Raw genomic sequence first — 19,949 nt, forward strand, 5'->3', positions numbered from 1 at the left:
CTATGCATCCAAAAGAGTACAAATACTAAAGCCGTTTTGTCTTGTATAATAATTTATTAAAAAAAACAAATTTTCAGATTATCTCACTATGATAAAAATATATTCTTTCTGAGGACAGCAATATCACTCTCAAATAAGCTGCCATTGGATAATATTTATGGTGAAGTACCCGATGACTATCTATTCGCATTAATCTGTGATTGATTTACATCTCCGTCACTGACTCCTGTATCACATACTTATCCTTATATATACTTGTACTTATAGACCTCCAGTCAATGACTACTTCAAGTGTTGTGACCTTGGAAATTCTGTACAGAATAATTCATTCCTCAATGAGAGACATCATGGTAAATGTCAGGTATATTTTTAGTCAGAACTAATCCAACTTAGATTTAAATGGAACCGGTCATGTGGAAAATGCTATTAACCTGCAGATATGGGGTTAATCTGTAGGTTAATAGCATTCTAAAGCTGTCCAGTGCCTCTACTGAAAGCTCTGCTGCCAGGAGGAAATTAACTTTATTCCTCCCTGCAGTCTAGGGCTTTCAGTAAAACAAGGTGTTTCCCATGCACCACTCTGTGTATTGTGGTGACTTGGTACAGCCTCTCCAGTAGGTTGTAAACATTGCACATACTCCAATAATCTAAGGCACTAGATATTTTCCTTCCACAAAAATTATTTTTATTGACATCAGTGTATGCACACAGGAAAATTAGCAAAGTTTCGACAATGTAGGACCTTTGTCAAGCCAAGACAAATACCCTATGTGGCCGCAACGTTGCTAATTTTTTTGCATGTATACTGGTGTCAATAAAAATAATTTTTGTGGACGGAATATACATGGTGCCTTGGATTTTTGGAGCCTCAGTCATTAAGTCATAGAAGAATTGCCGGTGTGTCACCATTCACCACTCAGAAAATAATGATTGGTGCCGGTGGCTGTAACCGCATCTTGGCACTGACTGACAGCTGCCTCTTACTGATCCACTGCCAAGATTGCTCTCATTCAGTGATGGGGCATGGTTACAGCCGCCACGCACTATGTACTGAGCGGTGACTGAAGCTGCGCCATCCTTGCCTGTATGACTGAAAGCCAGTTGCTGCTGGGATGAATAAAGTTAATTTCCTCCCAGTATATATATAATTAACAAATAAAGTTGCACTCTAATGCTATGGCATGAAATATATGAAATATGAATGGTATTATTGCTCTAGATCATTGGAAAAAATTGAGACACAGCACATCATTTGACCAATTCATGCATGAACAGCAACCTATGACAAGGCCCTCTCCTGTTGCTGGGACCTATTTTAATGTGAATCCTGTCCAATGCTGAAGCCTGTATTTATGTTGGTAGGAAGGACCCTGTTGCAATTAAAACTGTCATGGGCGGATGAGTGGAGTGCTCAGTCATAGAGCTTATATATAAATAACAAAAGACTGACTATCACTTCCAAACAGGTGAGGACACAGAAGAGGTTTTCTTTTAATGACTCTTCCATGAAGGCCATATGTCTGCTGGCATCTCTGAAAGAACAGTAGAACAATGTACCACAACTCCAGAGTCTGCTAAATTTTTCTGACTTCTTTTGCAGTCAAGTGGGAGTTCAGATTTGCCTCTCTAGCAATCCTACGAAATTTTGCTTAGTCTTCCAGACCTTATCTTGACCTCCACTGTTTCTGTTAACTGCCATTTCTTAATTACATTTGAAACTGGGGAAAGGGCAACTTCAAAACGCTTTGCTCTCTTCTTATATCCTTCTCTTGCTTTGTTGGCCTCTACCATTTTCATTTTCAGAATGTTAGGCAACTTCTTAGAATAACCTATAGCTGCTGTTTTTGGCACAAGGTAAGAGGAGGCAGGATTATAAAGCAGGGAAATTTGCATTACCTGCCATTTCCTAATGATGATAATGAACACGGCATAACCCTAACAGGCTAATTAACCCCATTTCGATGTTTGGCATAATAGTATGCCCGCATTGGAATCCCTCACTTTGATGTAGGCTCCGGCGGTAAGCCCACATCTTTCCCAGAACATGTCAGCAAGTTTATTTGCATTTTATTTTATTGTTTGTTTATTACCTTTACTTCTGTTTAATCTTGTATGTGCTTAGAATGTTTTCCATCAATGTTGAAACATTCCTATGCCTAATTATGGGCCATCCTGTGTGGTGCTTTAAGTATGCTACTTAGTGTTGCACTTGTGTTATGAAATGTGATCAATCTCTACATTTAAACAAATTATTAATTAGCATGTATGTAAGTACTTGGATATGAATACAGTAATTAATGAGAGCCAGCAAACAAGTCATGCCAGACTAATCTAATTTCCTTCTATGATGAAATCACTGACTAGATGGATCAGGGAAATGTGGTAGATATAGCATATCTCAACTTCAAATCTTCAATCTTCAAATATTATGTATTTTTCTGGAGTGCATCAATCTATATACAAGGATTCTTCATATGGTAATATGACCAGTTTCTAGGTTTAATCCTTTTGTTATTTGTAATTAATAATTACCCACCTTTGGAACTATGACTTTGAGCAAATACAGGAAGTGGCGACTCCTGTTATGATCCGGTGACCTTGGAGCCGCATGAAACTTTCTCTTGAGTAGGTGGAAACTATACTGACCGCAGATCCTGAACACCGCAACTAGAAGTAGCCGTAGGGTGTGCCTAACAAACCCTAGACACCTCGACACAGCCGGAGGACTAAATACCCCTATAGATGGAAATAGGAATACTACCTTGCCTCAGAGCAGAACCCCAAAGGATAGGTAGACCCCACGAATATTGACTGTGAGTAGGAGAAGAAAAGACACACGCAGGCCGAAAACAAGATTTAGCAAAAGAGGCCACTCTACCTAAATAGGACAGGATAGGACAGAATACTAAGCGGTCAGTATTAAAACCCTTCAAAAAATATCCACAGCAGATAATACAAAAAATTCCACAATCTAACTAAAGACGTGGAATGAATATCTGCAACCCCAGAGAATCCAACAAGACTGAGAAAATACTGACACAATCTAAGCTGGACAAGAAAACACAAAAGAATAGCACTGAATCATGAAGCACACAGCATGTGCGCCACAGAAACAAAACCAGACACTTATCTTTGCTGATTTGGCAGAAAGGCAGGAGGAACCAGGCAGAGGTCCAACACCTCCCAACAACAATTGACAACTGGCAAGGACTAATGAATCCTGCACACCTAAATACCTCAGTCAGAACTGCAATCAGCAGAAACACCTGACCAGGACTGCAACTCAGGGACAACTGCATTACCACCTACCACCACCGGAGGGAACCCAAAAGCAGAATTCACAACAGACTCCTCAAGGTACATATTGAGTACTTTTTATCCCTCTGCCTGCACATAACACTTTCAGTTTATTGGTACACTTGCTGTCTAACTAGGTTTTGACATATGAATTGCTGCTCTGCACATTGCACTTTGGATAATATATTATACTGTATTTGGACCTGTTATTATCTGAGTCTGTTAAATTATCTGAGTATATAGTTATATATTTACACCAGTTTGGGGTGTGAATTGCTGCTTTGCACATTGAACTTTTTGGATATATATATTTTTTTTACTGTTGTTTTGTTATTTTTGCAATAGTTTTCACTTCAGATGGATTTATTAAGCTGTGAAACAACTATATGTGTTGTTCCTAGTCCTGTTATGTGCGCAGACATTTGCTGTTTTATTTTGCCATCAAAATGAAATAACGGCATTTTATAATCTATTCCTGTGTGGAGCCTCCCTGGTAATCTATAGATTGGTTGTTTGAGCTGTTCTTCCTAGATTGGCTATTTGGCAGAGCTGTTCACACATTCTATTCCATGGGAGTCAGAGGTCTGCTCTGAACATTCACAGAATCCAGAGAAGCAAAGCATCTGCTACGATGCCCAAAATTTTGTTGGGTCCGAGGCCGGACGAAGTAGGGTCCTTGCAGAATCCAGTCCTTCATCAGCAGACGTTAACCACTGGGGTGTAGGTGATTCTGATGAGACTCAGATACCAGAGGCACTCGTGGACTGTATTGTGGTGTCATTGCAGAAAGAGGAGGAAGGTGACTGTCAGGGTGAAAAGCGTGAAAACAGACAGGATGACAAGGTTGTAGATCCTACTTGGTGTGAACCCAGAGGTATGCAGCTGAGTAGCTCAGCAGAGGAGGTGGAGGAGGAGAAAGATGAGGAGGTTACGTTGTGGCTTCCCACACAGACACAAAGTGATGCAAACACTGCATCCTCAGCCCCAACTCTGGCTATGGCCAGGAGCGGTTGCAAGTGTGCAGTTTACAGGGGTGGCAAGGGTTGCCTAGCCTGGGCTGTTTTTGAGACCGCAAAGGATGACCCAACTCATGTTATCTGCCAAATTTGGAAAAAGAGGCAAAAATTGTAATAATTTGACAACTTGGGCTGATAAATGGCAAATAAGCTTTAATGGGGATAAATGTAAGGTCATGGACTTGGGCAGAAGAAATAAGATAGATAATGATGTGCTTAATTGTAAAAACACTGGGCAAAACTGTCACTGTAAAATATCTGGGTGTATGGGTGGATGACAAACTCACATTTAGTGGCCAGTGTCAGGCAGCTGCTGCAAAGGCAAAGAAAATAATGGGATGCATTAAAAGAGGCATAGATGCTCATGAGGAGAACTTAATTTTAACTTTGTACAAGTCACTAGTGCGACCACACTTAGAATACTGTGTCGACCATACTTAGAATACTGTGTACAATTCTGGTCTCCGGTGTATAAGAAAGACATCGCTGAACTGGAGCGGGTGCAGAGATGAGCAACCAAGGTTATTAGAGTACTGGGGGGTCTGAAATACCAAGACAGATTACTACACTTGGGGTTATTTATAAAACGAAGGCTAAGGGGTGATCTTATTACAATGTATAAATACATGAAGGGACAGTACAAGACCTTTCTGATGATCTTTTTACCTATAGACCTGAGACGAGGACAAGGGAGCATCCTCTATGTTTGGAGGAAAGAAGGTTTAATCATAATAACAGACATGGATTCTTTACTGTAAGAGCAGTGAGACTATGAAACTCTCTGCCGTATGATGTTGTAAAATTTACTAATTACTAAAATTTAAGAGGGGACTGGATGCCTTTCTTGAAAAGTATAATGTTACAAGTTATATATACTAGATTTCTTGATAGGGCGTTGATCCAGGCAACTAGTCTGATTGCCGTATGTGGAGTCGGGAAGGAATTTTTTTCCCCAATGTGCAGCTTACTGTTTGCCACATGGGGTTTTTTTTTGCCTTCCTCTGGATCAACATGTTAGGGCATGTTAGGTTAGGATATGGGTTGAACTAGATGGACTTAAAGTCTTCCCTCAACCTTAATAACTGTGTTACTATGTATGTAACTACATGCAGGAACCGACACATGTGCGATGAACATGCCTTAGTGTGAGAATCTCACTGTGCTAAAATGCCAACTAGCGGGCCATGCCAACCACTGCCCATCCCACCAACCACAGCTTCTGCTTCTTCCTCCTCTGTCACCGTGCCAAGGGTTCTCACACACTTCTCTGGCCACAGAAACTCCTCTTGTTTGCCCCTTCAGTCGGAGTGAGTGAGAGCCTGTCAGCTGTTTTGGAAGTGGACATAACTGCTGTTTTTGTGTCACCTAGCACAACACATCTTTCTCAATCCACCATAACATCTCCACATGCACCTTACTCACAGTCCAGCAGTTTGTCCTATTCTCCATACTCCATCCTTTCTCAGCACAGCAAGCAGCCCTCGGTCCTACAGTTGTAGTCACGTAAAATGATGTATCCTCCTACACATGCCAAAGCTAAGAGCTTGAACTCCACCATCTCCAATCTGTTGGCCACGGAAATGCTGCTTTTCCACCTGGCGGATACAGATGGTTTCAGAAAGTTTATGGCTGTTGCTGCCACCCAGTTCCAGTTGCTCAGTCGTCATTACTTCCCTAAGAAAGCTATGCCTGCGCTACACCAGTATGTCGCAGACTTCACCCATTCACTGAAAAAAATCTATGTCTTCCAGGGTGCATTTTGGGAAATGACCAGTCAACAACCTGTGTTACTTTCCTTACATTTTTCTACCAATAGTACTGTATGAAACTGATGTTTGTGCCATCTAAGTGTGGCTGGAAAAAAAATGGAAGTGTTGCATAAGGTATCAGGGCTCCAAGCTATGAATGCTTACTTCAATTCAAAGCAGTAAATGCTGGCCCAAACCCTGATACTTCATGCATGGCCCATGGCTGACTGAAGCTGTGCAATTTGCAAATTTCTACTGTGAGTTAATTGATGCCATTATTCATGATGTCTGCCCCCAGTTTTAGCTGTTTGGGTACCTTTGTGTCACCCCTTAAGATGTCATCTATACGTTTAGTTTGGGCTCCTATTGAATTTAATGGGGTTCAGGTGCGTTCATTGAACTGTACGGCAAATGTCTAAACGTTCGGTGAATCGAACCGAACCTTGTCATCTCTACTACTTATAAGTCCTACTTGTACAACTTGTAAATAGGTAATAAATTCAGAGCAAAACTTAAATATTTCTTGTGGTCCTAATGAACTAAATGGGACAGAATCATCTTTGAAAGGAACATTACAACTTTGTTAGTGTGCTAAGATCTGAGTATGTTATTAATTTTTTTCTTTTGACATGCTTCATTGGTGAGCTCTGCAGCCAATCACTTGGCTCAGCAGCTTGTGTTACCTACACTGGCAGATGATTGGCTGCAGCAGTCATATGCACTGTAGTTGTGGCATCACCATTGGAGCCTGTCAACAAAAACCAGAGCAGCAGCAGAGACACAGAATGGGGGACAGTGACTAAAATTGAATTTATTATTTTTAATTCAGGCAAGCAAATAGGATGAAAAAAATTAAATCTTGGAAATCTTACATCTATATGGACATATCATGGTCTTTACATGGCATTTAACCTTTAGTTTAACTGCAGCTGCAGTGTAACCTTTTTTAACGCCTTGCTCACATTCACATATAAAAAATAGCTCCTCTGTTGCTCCTGAAAAGTAGGGAGAGTGTCAAGCGACTACAAATTTTTCTCTCCTAGCATCCGTATGCAATCCGTATGAAATAAGTTTTTAACATCATCTTTTACATATTGCAATTCTCTACGTGATTTAAAGCTAGGTTACAAATTAATAAAGACATTTTTTATATGGATATAGATAGCTAACAGAAATATATCAGATATATTAGAGATAGATAATAGTTAGCTAGAATAGATAAATAAAATAGATAGGTATCTTGTAGAAATATAATTTCTCAAGTATCCTACATATAATTAACTAGCACTCTTTAGTCCATGTGGCACTAAAGGGTGTTTAACTTTATATAGCCTATTAAATAAATAATTTAAAAAAAAGACGTGCAGTCCTCTCTATTTTTGATAACCAGCAAAGGTAAAGCAGACAGCTTTGGGCTTATATTATCAGGAGGGAAAGGTCCCTGGTTATTGGAACCTTCCCAAACTAAAAATACAAGCCTTCAGCCACCTCAGAATTGGCATATCACATGAGATGCTTCAATTCTGGTGCTTAGTCCGGCTCTTACCAATTGCCCTAGTGCAATGGCAATCCGGAAAATGGTTTATGGGGTTGCTGACAGCTCTGATTTGTCAAAAATCACAGCTACCATAAAGCTTCCGGGGTTAGTAATGGAGAAAGAGAAAAACGGCACTCACCACATCCTAGAATTGTGAAAGTCCTTTAAATGTCTATCAGACACCCCCATTACTAACAGTAAAAATACACATACAGATATAAACACTTTAATTAAATAAAAAATCTCCCCACACTATCTCTCATTCACTACTGAGAGCACTGAAGCAGAAGCCAGCGACGATGATAGTTGTCTTCACTACCTGGCACCTGTGAATAGCAGTGTCATGGCTCTGTTGTCAGGTGTCTTCTCTGTCCCTAATGCTAGGGTGCCCTAGCTCGCCCTGCTCCCAAGATTACATCTCATGGTGAAGACGCTGGGGCCACATACCTTTCCTTAGCTCCTGAATCCACCCTCAGTCTATACCTTTCCACCACCCAGGGAAGAGAGGAGTTCCCTGTCCTTAAAGCTAGCGATGCCCTAGCTCACTCTGTTCCACGGATTACTTCTGATGGTGAAAACACTGGGGCCATGTACCTTGCCTTAGCTCCTGAATCTGCCCTCAGTCTGTACCCTTCCCCCACCCAGGGGGAGCCTTAGCGCTCCAGGAGCAGTCAACTGAGCAGATTAACCCCTACACTGCTAAAACAAATTACACCTTTTAATATGTAGGTGAAGTGCTTCTAATTAGTCTAAGAGTCAAAGAAATGTTTTTATTTTTTGTTACTGGCTTTGAATTAGGGTGTCTGATAGACATCTCTCCATTACTAACCCCAGGGGTTGATGGCGCCTTTGATTTTTGACAAATCGCAGCTGTCATTAACCCCAAGTTCCATTACCATGAATGCCACCACAACAGGGCAATCAAGAAGAGCCAGGCAAAGAGCCAGAATTGGTGCATCTCAAGTGATGATGATCTAATTCTGAGGAGACTGCGGGCTGGTACATTTAGGCTGAAAAGGGACAAACAGGGCCGGACTGGGACTAAAATTCAGCCCTGGCATTTGAAGGTACACAGGCCCATTTGTCACATGGTGACTGTATAATATCTTTGTGCACCTGTAGGTCACAAGAAGCAAGGGGAGTGTACCACGACTATATGACATATAATCACAGCTGTATCCAGCATTACAGCTCAGTCCTATTTATTGCTCTTAGGTGTAGGAGCGGGCAAAACTGCTATTTTACACACAGAGTGGGGTCTCATAGATAATGAAGATTATGCTGCGCTCTACATGGTGCTGCAGCCTCTTCATACACAGTAGCTGATGGACAGTGATGCAAAGGGTCAGATACCAATGAGCTAATATTTATGTATTTATTTTACTCACTGATATAGCACCACAGGTCTTTACAGACGTTATCATCACTGTCCCCATTGGGGCTCACAATCTACATTCCCTATGAGTCTTTGGAATGTGGGAGGAAACCAGAAAACCGGAGGAAACCCACACAAACACGGGGAGAACATACAAACTCCTTACAGATGTTGTCATTGGTGGAATTTGAACTCATGACCCCAGCGCTGCAAAGCAACAGTGCTAACCACTGAGCCACCAAAAATCTCTACAAAGGCCAAGATCTGTATTAACGCCATATCGTGACCATATAGCAGTAGATATCAGCTCTGCATAACATATAAGTGATCACAGCACAGTTACAGATAATGACTTACAGATTACTTTCTTTCTGATTGACTCGTTCACTTTTCCCATCTTTTTCATCTGGGCCAGACCGACATGACAACTTCTCCAGCCAACTCGTCTGCAGAGAATACAACAAAGACAAATTTCACTTCTCATATTCCAGCCTCATCACCATCTATTCCCAACCTGCACAAACTCCTCATCCTGCTGATATCCCAATACTGAGCCGCTGCTGACGTATGTATCCCTATTGCTGCACCTGATACCCCAATACTGAGCCTCTGCTGCCATATGTGTCCATATTATTGCCCCTGATACCCCAATACTGAGCCTCTGCTTCCGTATGTATCCCTATTACTGCACCTGATACCCCAATACTGAGCCGATGTGCCGTATGTGTCCCTATTACTGTACCTGATACCCCAATACTGAGCCGATGTGCCGTATGTGACCCTATTACTGCCCCTGATACCCCAATACTGAGCCGCTGCTGCCGTAGGTGTCCCTATTATTGCCCCTCATACCCCAATACTGAGCCTCTGCTGCCTTATGTGTCCCTATTACTGCCCCTCATACCCCAATACTGAGCCTCTGCTGCCGTATGTGTCCCTATTACTGCACCTGATATCCCAATACTGAGCCGCTGCTGCCATATGTGTCCCTATTACTGCACCTGATACAGCAGCAGCGGCTCAGTATTGGGGTATCAGGTGCAGTAATAGGGACACATACAGCAGCAGCGGCTCAGTATTGGGGTATGTGTCCCTATTACTGCCCCTGATACCCCAATACTGAGTCTCTGCTGCCGTATGTGTCCCTATTACTGCACCTGATACCCCAATACTGAGCCGCTGCTGCCATCTGTCCCTATTACTGCCCCTGATACCCCAATACTGAGCCTCTGCTGCCGTATGTGTCCCTATTACTGCCCCTAATACCCCAATACTGAGCCGCTGCTGCCTGTGTCCCTATTACTGCCCCTGATACCCCAATACTGAGCCTCTGCTTCCGTATGTGTCCCTATTACTGCACACGATACCCCAATACTGAGCCGCTGCTGCCGTATGTGTCCCTATTACTGCACACGATACCCCAATACTGAGCCGCTGCTGCCGTATGTGTCCCTATTACTGCACACGATACCCCAATACTGAGCCGCTGCTGCCGTATGTGTCCCTATTACTGCACCTGCTGTGTGGTACAAAAACAGCACTCCTTTTACTGCCCTACATAATAATGCCACCACTGTGCCCTTTAAATAGTAATAATGCCTTTGTGCCCTCTATATGGTAAAATTGCCCCCACTAGAAAATATTAATGCACTGTGCAAATGCACTTGAAAACAGTATCCGCATTTTTCCCCTAGAAAGTAATAATGCCCCTTGTGCACATGACTGCCATAATACTCTGAGTGCCCCTATAACAATGATGCTTCTTAAGTGCCCAGTTAACATCTACTAAAGTCACCCGAGTCCCCAATGTACAACTCCTTTATATACATTATGATGGGCAAACAGCTCCCCTATATACAGTATAATACACCCACAGTCACTCTATACACAATATGATGTTCCCACAACTGCCCTCTACACAGCATTATGGGCCTTAAACTCCACTATACATAGTATATTGGGCCCACAGCTCCGCTATACAGAGTATGAGGTCCCCACTGCTCCCCCAAAATACTGAATACCACAGTAGCCCTCAGACTGTATAATGGCCTCCGCACATTAGCTCACAAACTGTACACTATAATGCTCCTCCATATTAGCTCCCAAACTGTATAATGGTCCCTGCATTAGTCCCCAAGCTGTATAATGGCCCCCGCATTAGTCCTCAAGCTGTATAATGGCCCCTGCATTAGTCCCCAAGCTGTATAATGGCCCCCACATTAGTCCCCAAGCTGTATAATGGCCCCCGCATTAGTCCCCAAGCTGTATAATTGCCCCCACATTAGTCCTCAAGCTGTATAGTGACCCTTGCATTAGTCCACAAGCTGTATAATAGATGCTGAATTGTTCCCTGAATTGTATGAGGGCCCCCCACAAAGTTTCAGAGTCCCACAAACTATGTAGAAGGGTCTCCCATTGTTTATGATGCCCCCACATCACATCACAAGTTTTAATAAAAAAAAATCATATACTCATCTAACCCAGGATCCTGACAAGTCCAGTGGCAAGGCAACGCAGTGTAGCATGCGCCAGGACTCGGACGTCCCCAGCGTGCGTCGGTGGTTCTGTAGACCTGAGGCATATAGTGATCTGCGGTCTACAGAACAGAGAGCGGTAGTGCAGGGAGATCTACTGCAGGGCTCGACTGTATATGCACATTATACATGCTGATTAATTAAGGGTGGTGCAGCTTTGGGTGCGCCCCCTGAGGCCCAGGGTAACCGTCCACTCTGCACCCTGGTAGCTGCGCTGCTGTATACTGTGGCTACAGACATCAGACGTTACACCAGTCACATAGTTCCCTGTATATAACATCCGATATCTGTGCACCACTTATATCATATCCCTGATATAGCCTATGCTATGTGTACAGACATCAGATGCTATATACAGGATTATGTGTCATGTTGTATATTACACTATGAGTACAGACATCAGATCTTATATCATCACATATTATCCTGTATATAAGATCAGATGTCTGTGCACACAGTATAGGATATGAGTGACTTATGTGCACTGTATATTGTATATTATGACATATTCATTGACTGATTGCTCCTGGACCGGGCCACAGGACATACATGATATAATATACAGTGGCTATATATATATATATATATATATATATATATATATATATATATATATATATATATATATATATATATATATATTATATATATATATATATACACAGTGTATGATGTCCTGCAGCCAGGCTCAGGAGCAGTCAGCCTATGATCCTGTATACAGCTGTCTGCTGGGAGTTATTGCTGCAGCTTGTTCCTGCACACAGATCAGGCCACACTGGAGCTGATGACCCCACTGACAGTGCGACCCCATCTGTGTGAAGCTTCAAGCTGGACAATAAATCATCTCTCTGGCCTCAGCTCGACTGCAGACACCACGGCCAGACAAGATCCGACTCTGCCAGAGACCTCCTGCCCCGGCCCCCTCCTCTGCTGACCTCATCACTGAAGCTCCTCTCAGCCCGGCCAGCTCGCCCTCGCCCTCCATCATGTGGTGTGTCTGCAATCCTGGGATGTCCGGGCCGGCACTTGTACAACTTGATGGTACAGTACAGTGCCAGGAGGCCTAAAACTTCTGCATGGGGCAGATCTGCACAGCGCCCCCTGCTTGTGTGCATGATCGCGCTGCAGAATTGAAATCAGCAGAGCCAAGGGAGGGGGCACAGAACAGCACAGTGCCGCCCGTTTCCTGGTCCTGCTGGTTTAATCAGTGCAGCGTGATTGTGTGTGCAGGCCAGCTAATGCTGCGCCTGCCAGACATGCACGCTGAAGAGGGAGTGGAGGTGATCGAGCGGCCCATTAGAGGGACCGGCTGTTCTGGCATTTGCCAGAAGTGCCCAATGGCCAGTCCGGCCCTGGGGACAAATAACCATGGACCGTCCCAGCTTGATAATATAAGCCCACAGCTGTCTGCTTTACCTTTGCTGGTTATCAAAAATATGGGGGACTCCACTTCGTTTTTTTAAATTATTTATTTAATAGGTTAAATAGGGCTAAGCACCCTTTGATGCCATATTAAAAACACTAAAGAGTGCTAATTTATTATATGTAGGAGGCTTATGACATTAAAAACTGTACCTACAGAACATCTATCTATTCTATACAGTATATCCATCTATTCTATCTCTCTTTTTGACGATTCGGGCTGTGAATTTACTGCACTTGGCTGATGAATTTTTGGGTTTCCTTTGAGATGAGTGCGTAAAAATTGGGCTGCATACGTATGGTTCATGTGCCATCCGATTTTTTCTCTCACACCCATAGACTTGCATTGGTGAGTCCCATCCGATATACGCAGTCAATCGCAGCATACTGCAATTTTTTTCTTCAGTCCGATTAGAGCTGAGGAAAAACTCGCAGATAAGCACTGACTCATAATAACATTGATCAGAGTGCAATGCGATGTTTTCTTGCATTGCTTTCCTCTGTATTATATGTCGGTGTGAGAGAGCCCTTATATAAAATCATCTAAACTGCAATTAAATAAAAATGCGCAGAATCATGAAAAGTTACAAGTTATGTTATAATCTAAAAGAGGGACAAATACAGACTATCTTGTTTTATCACAACGTCATGGCTGAGAGAGCCTCCATCCTGCCCAGTTGGATGTGAACGCAATTGCTGAAACCCAGGTGCAGAATTAAATTCATTTTTTTCCCTTCCTTTGGATAAAAGGTTTTTACCACCTTCTATTCTAAATGGACAGAGTTGCTTCGTGTTGCTTCGTGTTGAAATTGGAATTAGAAGATGACTGAAGTCAGATCCAAGGACTTCTAGTAGGTTCAGACTTGAATGTGCACAACATGAAAAGCACAATTTGGCTGCAATTTCCTCTCCTAATTAAGAGCCTCTCCCATTTGTTTTCAAGAGACCAGTAAAAAAAATCTGAATAGAGGGGCTCAGGCAAGAAAGGCTTCACAACGTCTGCATTTTGTACAGATGTGGTAGCCATTGTGTTGGAATACGCAGACGATCACTTTGAAGATTAAAGAGAGTGAATTTTTGGTAGCCTTTTGAATATAACATTTACATGTTTTTTTCTTTTGCTACATTAACCCCATTAGATGGACACATTTACATATTTTGCTTCTTTATTGTTAACAGGTGAAAATGTGGACAGTTCTATAAGAAGGAGGTGGAATTTCAGTCTACAAATTCCATCGCTATTTGAAATACAATAATTAAGACTTGTGTTAGTGAAAAAGCAAAGTACTGCTGGAAATAATAATGTAACTGTGTTATCATAAATATTTATGTGTACCAGTGGTATAGCGTGAGAGCACTTACCATGGGTGCAGAACATTCTTAGGGGTAAAATGTTTTTGAAAGTAATGCTCAGCTGGCTGCCTGATAACATGGAGCTGGAGTGACAGAGGCTTCAGATCTACAGCCTCAGTTGCATATCAATACAAATACTGATTTCCTAGGAATGGAGGAAAGACTGTCAAGGTAAAAAAATATTTAGAATTGAAAGTCCTCAGTGGTCGATACCTTTTAATGGCTAACTGAAAAGATCGTAACAAATTGCCAGCTTTCGAGACTACACAGGTCTCTTCATCAGGCAAAGACTAAAAGAAATTCTGAAGAATCACATATTTATGCAAAACATAGCACAGGAGAAAAAAAAACCATGGATAAGACAGGTGAAAAGACATAAATCCACATTCATTCCTGCACTAAGACTGTCAAAGGTCATCATCGGTTTATATTCCCATACTCTTCTGTCTCTTGACAGTCTTAGTGCAGGAATGAATGTGTCGCATGGATTTACAGTGGGGCAAAAAAGTATTTAGTCAGTCAGCAATAGTGCAAGTTCCACCACTTAAAAAGATGAGAGGCGTCTGTAATTTACATCATAGGTAGACCACAACTATGGGAGACAAACTGAGAAAAAAAAATCCAGAAAATCACATTGTCTGTTTTTTTTATCATTTTATTTGCATTTTATGGTGGAAAATAAGTATTTGGTCAGAAAAAAAACAATCAAGATTTCTGGCTCTCACAGACCTGTAACTTCTTCTTTAAGAGTCTCCTCTTTCCTCCACTCATTACCTGTAGTAATGGCTCCTGTTTAAACTTGTTATCAGTATAAAAAGACACCTGTGCACACCCTCAAACAGTCTGACTCCAAACTCCACTATGGTGAAGACCAAAGAGCTGTCAAAGGACACCAGAAACAAAATTGTAGCCCTGCACCAGGCTGGGAAGACTGAATCTGCAATAGCCAACCAGCTTGGAGTGAAGAAATCAACAGTGGGAGCAATAATTAGAAAATGGAAGACATTCAAGACTACTGATAATCTCCCTCGATCTGGGGCTCCACGCAAAATCCCACCCCGTGGGGTCAGAATGATCACAAGAACGGTGAGCAAAAATCCCAGAACCACGCGGGGGGACCTAGTGAATGAACTGCAGAGAGCTGGGACCAATGTAACAAGGCCTACCATAAGTAACACACTACGCCACCATGGACTCAGATCCTGCAGTGCCAGACGTGTCCCACTGCTTAAGCCAGTACATGTCTGGGCCCGTCTGAAGTTTGCTAGAGAGCATTTGGATGATCCAGAGGAGTTTTGGGAGAATGTCCTATGGTCTGATGAAACCAAACTGGAACTGTTTGGTAGAAACACAACTTGTCGTGTTTGGAGGAAAAAGAATACTGAGTTGCATCCATCCAACACCATACCTACTGTAAAGCATGGTGGTGGAAACATCATGCTTTGGGGCTGTTTCTCTGCAAAGGGGCCAGGACGACTGATCCGGGTACATGAAAGAATGAATGGGGCCATGTATCGTGAGATTTTGAGTGCAAACCTCCTTCCATCAGCAAGGGCATTGAAGATGAAACGTGGCTGGGTCTTTCAACATGACAATGATCCAAAGCACACCGCCAGGGCAACGAAGGAGTGGCTTCGTAAGAAGCATTTCAAGGTCCTGGAGTGGCCTAGCCAGTCTCCAGATCTCAACCCTATAGAAAACCTTTGGAGGGAGTTGAAAGTCCGTGTTGCCAAGCGAAAAGCCAAAAACATCACTGCTCTAGAGGAGATCTGCATGGAGGAATGGGCCAACATACCAACAACAGTGTGTGGCAACCTTGTGAAGACTTACAGAAAATGTTTGACCTCTGTCATTGCCAACAAAGGATATATTACAAAGTATTGAGATGAAATTTTGTTTCTGACCAAATACTTATTTTCCACCATAATATGCAAATAAAATGATAAAAAAACAGACAATGTGATTTTCTGGATTTTTTTTTCTCAGTTTGTCTCCCATAGTTGAGGTCTACCTATGATGTAAATTACAGACGCCTCTCATCTTTTTAAGTGGTGGAACTTGCACTATTGCTGACTGACTAAATACTTTTTTGCCCCACTGTATGTCTTTTTACATCAACTAAGGAACTTGCCCCTCAGACTATGAGGGGTCATCACAACAGAACCAGACCCCAATCAGAGGACAATAAAACATTCCTTATCTAAGAACTGGTCCAATATTTATGGACATAACTGTTTATCACTCATGGTAATTCTGCTTCATGTCACCTGTCTTATCCATGTTTTTTTTTCCTGTGCTATGTTTTACATAAATATGTGATTCTTCAGAATTTCTTTTAGTCTTGCCTGATGAAGAGACCCGTGTAGTCTCGAAAGCTTGCAATTTGTTACCATCTTTTCAGTTAGCCATTAAAAGTTATCAACCACTGAGGACTCCTCTCAATTCTAAATATTTTGCTATCTACTGGCTAACACGGTACCAAGATATATATCTTTCCTGTGTCAAGGTAAAGGCATTGCTGGACTTGTCTTTGAAAGAGTTACATGTGTATATAAATAGTTTTTGGGGTGAAGTCCTGCTGACAGATTTCTTGTAATATATGATATTAGGAAAAGCCCATGTTTTTTGTAGACATTCAGGTTGGATGTAGTAATTAAATCCCTGAAACAATGGGCCTTACTAGGTGGTTTATATTTTGATTTTGATTTTAGGAAGATAGTACAGTAGAATAATCATTGGTTCCTCTTCTGATATACACTTGGCCTCGAAACCATCAATGGCCCCTTCTTTAGTATGTTTCTGCTATAGTGAATTGAGTTCATTACTGGAAATCATAGGGGGATCACAAAACATATGGGAGTAATATTGATTATCAGATAGGATGCGTAGCGACTCACCTATATACTTCTTTCAATGTAGAATGACAATGCCACTCCCCTTATTGGCAGATATTATTACAATGTTGCCTTATTGTCTACCTTAACCATTACCCCTTGGTTTACATACACATTTATTTCAACCAGGACAGCCTCCCCTTGGTGGGAACTTATTTCCATTCGACTCTTTACTATTTGTGGAATGTATAACATGTGGCAATGTCCTCCTGTTATCTTTTTCTTCCTTTTTTCCATTATTAGTTTTGGAGGGGGCACCCAGGGGACATCATCACTTTCAGGGATGTACAAAGGCAACATAATTTTTTTCTAAAGGGAGCACTCTGAACATTACTTGTTTTATGGACCACTCATTGGGCATTATTACTGGGTTAAGGCGGCGCAATACTTGCCTTACCAAGTACTGGCAACACACACTATGCCACGGATTCGGATCTCCAGTCTTCATAATAAATTAATGCGTGGAATGTCTTAAACAACTTAAAAGGCTTTTCAAAACATAGACATTGGTGGCCTATTGCTAGAATGTGCAGTCATTATCTGCTCACTAGGAGACTGACTATTGCAACCAATGACCATTGCTTGAACAAAGTGAAAAGGAAACAATACAACAATAATAATAATAATTTTATTTCTATAGCGCCAACATATTCCACAGCACTTTACATTTTAGAGAGGACTTGTACAGACAACTAAATTCATTACAAAATAATAAAAATCACAAAAATCAACAGATACCAAAAGGACTGAGGTCCCTACTCGCAAGCTTACAATCTATAAGGAAATAGGGGAGACGCGAAAGGTAGATGGCAACAACTGATTTCATTGTACAGTTCAACCATCATTGTGAAAAATTGGGTGTTCATGTAATGCTGCATGAACCAGTAACCAACCAGTATGTATAAAAGTACAGACACAGAGGGCTATTAAATTCATATAGGGTGTGAGAACAGATGGTATGAAGAAAATTTTATATGGGCAATACAGGGACAGTTAGATAAATATGTTAAAGCGGTAGGCCAGTCTGAAGAAATGCGTTTTTAGGGCTCGCTTAAAACTATGGGTATTGGGGATTAATTGAATTCTCCTGGGCAGTGTATTCCAAAGAATTGGTGCAGCACGCGAGAAGTCTTGGAGATGGGAGTGGGAGGTTCGGATTATTCAGGATGTTAATCTTAGGTCATTAGCAGAATGGATGGCACGGAAAGGGTGGTAGACTGAGACAAAGGAGGAGATGTAGGGTGGTGCTAAACCATGGAGCGCTTTGTGGGTGAGAATGATAAGTTTATATTGAACTCTGGAGTGGATGGGTAACCAGTGCAATGACTGACACAGGGTGTAGGCTTCAGTGTAATGGTATATTAGGAATAGAATCCTGGCTGTGAATTCAAGAAGGATTGGAGTATTTAGTAAGAGGGAGACCGATTAGTAGAGAGTTACAATAGTCCAGACGAGAATGAATAAGAGCAACAGTAATAATTTTTGCAGAGTTGAAAATAAAAAAGTGTCAAATTCTCGAAATGCTTTTGAGGTGCAGATGACAAGAGCGAGCCAGTAATCGGATGTGGAGGTGAAAGAAAGATCTGAATCAAATATGACCCCAAGACAGCAAGCATGTTGCTTGAGAGTAATGGTAGAACCGCACATGGAAATGGCAATGTCGGGCATAGGTAGGTTAGGGGAGGGAGGAGACACAAGGAGTTCAGTTTTTGACAGATTCGGTTTCAGGTAGAGAGGACATGATGTTAGAGACAGCGGTAAGATAATCACTGATGTTTTGTAATAATGCAGGCGTGATGTCAGGAGTAGGAGGGTGTCATCAGCATAGAGATAGTACTGGAAACCAAATCTACTGATTGTCCAATAGGGGCAGTTTTCAAGGAGAGGAAGAGGGGGCCTAGAACTGATCCTTGAGGAACCCCAACAGTAAGGGGAAAAGGAGAGGAGGAGGAGCTAGCAAAAGATACCGTGAAGAAGCTGTCAGAGTGGTAGGAGGAGAACCAAGAAAGACTGGTGTCCTTGAGGCCGATGGAGTGGAGCACAGTGAGCCGATGATCCACAGTGCCAAATGCAGCAGACAGATCCAGAAGAATGAGCATGGAGTAGTCACTATTAAATTTAGCAATTTGACACTTCATCTCCTGACTGCCATTCTCTGCTTTTTTGGGGGGTAACTACCTGATCTGCCTCTAAAAAAAGCAGAAAAAACCAATAGGAAGCATAGTGACATCATGCTTTCCTAGCGCTAGTAATACTTCATTCTATTAGTGGACTTCCCAGCGTACTGAAAGGTGATTGTCCAGTAACAAGGCTATATTCTGCCTCCAGAACCAGTGTGTAATGACACTGGAAAGTAGTTGCTGTATGCACAAGAATAAGGAGAAATCAGTCCATCATCAAAATTATACAATGAGTTTTGGAAAATATGCATAGTCTTTATTTTTTAAATTAGGAAAAGCAGTTTTATAATATTTTAGTATTCATGTAAAATAATGTAAAAACAGTTTGTCGTTTTTTGGGGAGCAGTGAGGAAGGGTTGTAAGACTCCAAAAAAGAAAGGGAGGTGTTGCTACCAGTTATCAGTGAAACCATTTCATTTTAACCAAAGCATTTTACAGACAATGTTTCATTTGTTTTTTTTTATGCCAAAAACTCATATATTTTGTCATACATCATTTTGTTACTTTACACCGCTTTAGCTACTTTAACCCCCCCTGTATGTTAATGACCAAGCTGCATTGTTCAAATCTGACCAGTGTCATTTTTCGTCGTA

This window comes from Ranitomeya variabilis, chromosome 5 (assembly GCF_051348905.1).
Source record: "Ranitomeya variabilis isolate aRanVar5 chromosome 5, aRanVar5.hap1, whole genome shotgun sequence".
Taxonomy (NCBI): Eukaryota; Metazoa; Chordata; class Amphibia; order Anura; family Dendrobatidae; genus Ranitomeya; species Ranitomeya variabilis.